Below are 6,398 nucleotides of genomic sequence, written 5' to 3' on the forward strand. Positions count from 1 at the left end.
ATTTTCAACCTGTTATATTTTCATGTATCGATACATGTGTATTAGGTATCGATACTTTCTGCGTGCATCTAGTTTGGGAAGCATAATGGACACAAAGTATCGATACATATACAAAACGTATCGATACTTTATGTTAACATATTTTGTCATTAAACTAATATATTTTTACCACTTACATTGTAAATTTACCTATTACTTGAAAGTAATCGGTTTCAAAGTTTTAAGAATCGATACTTTTCATATGTGTATCGATACTTTATAGGCGCAATTATTGAAACCAGTTTTATCAATTTTCAACTTGTTATGTTATTTATATTTAATCGATACCCTTACCCTTACCGAAGTGTCGATACTTTTATGTAAGGTATCAATACTTTAACGGTTTTGTCATATTGAAACCAATTTTGTCCATTTTTAACCTGTTATATTGTCATGTATCAATATATGTTTCATAGGTATTGATACATTATACGTGTATCTAGTTTGGGAATCATACTGGACAAAAAGTATCAATACACATACAATAAGTATTGATACTTTATGTTAACATATTTTGTCATTAAACCGATATATTTTTACCGCTTATATTGTAAATTTACCTATTACTTTAAAGTAATATGTTTCAAAGTTTTAAGAATCGATACTTTATAGGCATAATTACAGAAACCGGTTTTGTCAATTTTGAACATGTTATGTAATTTATATTTAATCGATACCATTACCCTTACCGAAGTATTGATACTTTTGTGTAAGGTTTCGATACTTTTGAGACGTTTTGTTTTTGTGTAAACCGGTATCTCTTTACCATTATTGGCATATAGAAACTGGTTTTGTCAATTTTTAACCTGTTATATTGTCATGTCTCGATACATGTTTCTTAGATATTGATACTTTATAGGTGCAATTATTGAAACCAGTTTTGTCAATTTTCAATATGTTATATTTAATCGATTTTGTCAAATTTTAACCGTTTTGTCAAATATTAACCGGTGTAGAAATTTTATGTATCGATACTTTGTTGTCGAGATTATAAAAATGATACTTTAATAATGTGTATCGATACATTTGCACGCTTATTGTTGTACAAGCATACTGAAATTTAGAGTGGGTGTACAATACTTTAATAACTAGTATTGATATTTCAACAATCCTTAAATATAAAATATATATATGTGTAGTATATGTCGATACAAAAACGTAAGTATGGATATAAAATCCCGACCAATCAACCAACAACGGTTCGTAGATCAAATGTCGTGATATATTCAGAGCAATTAACCAACATGAAACGCGAGGGAAATCCTGACCATCATAATTTTGAGTAACGAGCTGGAAGACTGGAGATGTGAAGAATGCCTTCTGGATAGTATCCATTTCATCCAGCTCATGAAGATAGGATAGCCGTAAACCGAAACCGTCTAAGAGAAACATAGCTGATGTAGAAGCAGCTGCATATTTAAAATATCGAAGGCGATGCATTTAGTTCTCAAACATTTAAAGCATCAGAAGCATATCAGACTTATGATTTGGGTGCTACACGGGAAATGCAAAGAAAAAATATCAAGAATTAAAGGGTACATCCTTTAAAATAATGTTAAATAATGGAAGATACACACTTAAATTAGAAGTATCGGTACTTGGAATTTCGAAACCTATTACTTTAAAGTAATATGTAAATTAACAATGTAAATGGATAAAAGTGTTCCGGAATAATAAAAATAGCCGTAAATGACAAGTTGCGATACTTGTCATCTACGCCTATTATCATTACACCGATAGACTTTTACTGTTTACATTGTTAATTTAGCTAAGTATCGATACTTTATACATGTGTATCCTTCAATTGTTTTTAATATTATTACAAGTTGTAGCGCTCAATTCTCGGGATTTTTAGTTTCCCTTTGTTGCATTTCCCGTATTCCACCCAAATCATAAGTCTGAAATGTTTCTGACGCTTTAACTATTTGAGAACCAAATATATCACCGTTGAGATTTTAAATCTGCATCTGTTTCTACATCAGGTATGTTTTTCTTCGATGGTTTCGTTTTAACGTTATCCTATCTTAATGAGTTGGCTGAAATGGATACTATCCGAAAGGCATTCTTCACATATACAATCTCCCAGCTTGTTCCTTAAAATTATAATGGTCGAGATTTCCCTCCCATTTCATGTTGGGAAAAAACAATGAAAATTAGAATTAATCAATGATAACATGATAATTGTCTAAGTTAATAAGTATTGAAAAAGGTTGTTGTTACCTTACAAATGACATTTGATGTTACCTCATGATACAATGAGCATGTTGTTGTTTGAAGGGAATAAATGATCCAGCTCATATTTATAGTGGAGCCGAAATTGAAATTTAAATGCAAACTCAAATTAAAATTGAAATTGAAAATGAAATTCAGTCTCAAATTTAAATTGAAAATTGCATAAATGATTCATACTATTCAAGTAACATGCGTTATCTGCCAAAAAGCCGGGAAAGACAATAGTGATTCAGTTCAAAGTTGATTTGATAGGGTTGGCACATGGAAATAAAGCAGTTACATGGAAGAGAAAACGACCTAGTTAGATTGTTTTCTTTACACTGCCCCATCCGAATGGAATAGTTACTGTGTAAGTCACATGTTACTATGGAATATTAAAATACACAGTTTTTGTTTTATATGTTTGAGTACATTTAAATTGAAAATAGTGCATTACGTGTATGGAATGAAAATATACACACAATATAAGTAAACCAAACATACATACAAAACAATGTTATACATAAAAATGTTCAAATAGTCGACCCACAACAAAAATAATCTGAAGAAAAAGGGGTTTTTTTGACAAAGTTCGGAACATTAGGTGCCTTCGACAAATTTTCCAAATACTCACGTATGTTTCCTCATTTTGCTGAGGACATATATAAATAATTGCAATTATCAAACTAATCATGTGTAATTATACTATCAAGAAACCAATTTCATATAAGCATACATAAATTTGTGTCATACCCAAAGCATTGTCCTCCCGATATGGAGCGTCAAAGGGATGTAGACATATGTAATTGTATTGCTATATAAATACATAAATTGTTAATCAACCAATATATGAACACATGTTTAACACAAAAAAAACATATGCCAAACATGTAACTTACCGGATTATAAATCACTTTTCCCGCTGAATCATTAACCAACAGTATGTTTAGGGCGTTAAATTGAGGAAACGCATTCCAAACATCATGGAGATCTTTGCAGTAGGTAACACTATCTTTTTTTTACACTTTCCTTCATCCTGTTTGTACATACAGTCGAACATAAATTTGTAGGAATCATAAACAAATAAAAGTAAGAAAAGTTTAATGACATTCATCTTACCCAAATGAATATAAAGTGGTCACACAATAAAGGTACTTTATGAAGTACATGATCAAGGTTATGAGTGAGATTGTTAACAATTTCAAAGATTAACATCTAATTGTAGATTATCCATTTTTCTATAGTAATTCAATTGCTTAACAATGCTTACCTCATCTTGGAAGACCAAATGGAAACAACAAAAATTTTCTAAACAAAAATGCAGAAATTCATATACTCCTGGTATGAGTATAACATCTACAACATTAACAAAATCACATTAAAGTAGTATGCTTATAGGTTAAAATAATGGATAAAAATGAACAAAATTAAAACCTTTTGGATTTGTTGAGAAGTGGGCAAAGACTCCATTGACATAAAAAATGACATAAAAAATGACAAGTTTTCTTGTCGGCGGTGTTGCAGACATGATATACTTTTTTGGATCTTCATCGTCATCATCATCATCATCTTTCATGTCATCATCTTCATTCAACAATTGGTTGTCCACTACTATTATAAGAAAAACAAATACATTTTACAACATGTAAATGTTTAGAACATAAATAATGAATTACTTAACTCGTTTGATGTCGTTGACGGAATTTGTTACGTAAGCTGGAGACTTCATCGCACAATGATGAAATATCGGCTCATATTTCCCCTAGTTGGTCATTAATGTGGCCCACACGAGAATCAAAATGCTCCCAGAAATTCACCATGTATTCCATCATCGTCTTCACTGTAATATAGCGTCTTCTATTGTTGCGTCTTTCATCGGTTGGTGGTCGTCATGGCCAATGGGGTCCAATTGCTCATTATCTTGTTCTACTCCAATGCCATCTTTTTTACTCCAACCAACATTTTCAATAAATTCGTATCTCGCTCTAGTCATGGATAACATGTCAATATTACGGGATAATTGAATAGGGGAGTCAAGCGAAAAATCAACTTCATTATTCTTTAACAGATGGGTAATGACACATCCACATAGTAGTGAAGTTGTGATAGATTCTCCCTTTCTGACTATATTAACAATTGTCTGAAATATCTATTAAGAAATGTTTGGAGCGGTTTTAGAGCTATACTTCACTAACCACCAATAATCACAATCTCGAAGTACAAAAAATTTGCCCCAGAAGGCCGAATAATCCAAGTGAGCATTTTGTGAAACACTCTAGCCTCCACGTCTAGGTGAATAGGGTGATTTCTGTTAACACGTTTTATTGTAGGATCTATATCAGTTTTATCCGAATCACCTTTATTCTCGACACCTATACCCGCAACATTAAAATCCGAATATATATATATATATATATATATATATATATATATATATATATATATATATATCCTTGCCCATGACATGCGTATAAATTCCGATGATGTTATTCCTATTAGGCTCACGGTCAAATGAAGCATTATTGTAGAAGACTCTAACTAGGTTTGAGAAATATTTTGGTACTACACCAAGAAATTCAAGCTAACCCCAATACGCAAATATCGATTTAAAACTAAAATTATAATTTTCATCGAACATGAAATCCATGTCAATAACACGTTCGGGACGAATATTCCTTACTTGAAACACCGATGCCATTTTTCTTTCTCCTCATCAGTTATAAAGTTGTTTGTATCAAACGACCTGATTTGGTTAGAAATCCTTACATGAGAAGAAGAGCTTGGTTGAGAAGAAGGTTTTCATTAATAAGAACAGTACCTATGATTTTTTGAGCCATTTTCAGGTGTGGATGTTGTTACATGGAACACAAGCACATTAAGGAAAAAAGAGTCAAATCTCTAAATCAATCAAACCCTAATTTAGGGTAAAACATCAATAATTTACTTGTAAATCTTATAGTAATAGTTGCAAGGGAGAATTTAGGAAGCTTGAATGGTGCAATATTTATGAACGATGGTATTTGTCGGAGTGGAAGAGTTTTCTTCTGCCTTTTGTGTTTAGGGTTTTTGATATGGAGGGGAGGATCGATTCTTTTTCTTTTAAATAATGAAGATAAAAAAACACGCGTGACCGTTTTGTTTATAGGTTAATAGTAATGAAACTGGTAAAAAAATGTTAACTTAACCCGTTAATATCCTAATATCGATAATTATGTTGAAAGTAGCAGTGTTTTCATACTGGACAAGAAGTATCGATACATATGCAAAATATCGATACTTTATGTTTACGTATTTTATCATTAAACCGGTATATTTTTACCACTTACATTGAAAATTTACCTATTACTTTATAGTAATAGGTTTCGAACTTTTAAGAATCGATACTTTAATACGCGTATCGATACTTTCTACGTGCATCTCGTTTGGGAAGCATACTGGAAAAAAAGTATCGATACAAATACAACAAGTATCGATACTTTATGTTTATGTATTTTTTCATTAAACTGATATATTTTTACCGCTTACATTATAAATTTACTTATTACCTTATAGTAATCAGTTTTGAAGTTTTAAGAATCGATATTTCTGATACGTGTATCGATACATTCTGCATGCATGTAGTTTGTGAAACATACTGGACAAAAAGTATCGATACACATAAAAAAGTTTCTAACCAGTTGTAAATTTACCTATTACTTTTCCAATATTCTCTCAACAAAAAACATTGAAAGACTCGACACTTATAGGCACAAATATATCTAATCGATTATTTCTTTACCAATATTCTCTCAACACAAAGGTGTGAGTCTTTCAATGCTTCACTCGCGATTGCACTAAAAAACAAGAAGTCATATTTAGATGTTGTTCATGCACTTGAAGAAGGAATTAGTAGAATGCATATCAACGAGTTGAAAGCAGATTACTTAAGTTCCCAGATAAAGCCCTTCAAGATCACAAAATTGATTGACCTTGAAAGCCATGCTGCTGATATTTACACGCGTGAATCTTTTCGTTTATTCCAAGAAGAACTTCAACGGGGGACATTGTTCGTGCACTTGAAGTCATATTTAGATGTTGTTCGTGCACTTGAAGAAGGAATTAGTAGAATGCATATCAACGAGTTGAAAGCAGATTACTTAAGTTCCCAG

This window comes from Hibiscus syriacus, unplaced genomic scaffold, assembly GCF_006381635.1.
Source record: "Hibiscus syriacus cultivar Baekdansim isolate YM2019G1 unplaced genomic scaffold, ASM638163v2 tig00110987_pilon, whole genome shotgun sequence".
NCBI classification, from domain to species: domain Eukaryota; kingdom Viridiplantae; phylum Streptophyta; class Magnoliopsida; order Malvales; family Malvaceae; genus Hibiscus; species Hibiscus syriacus.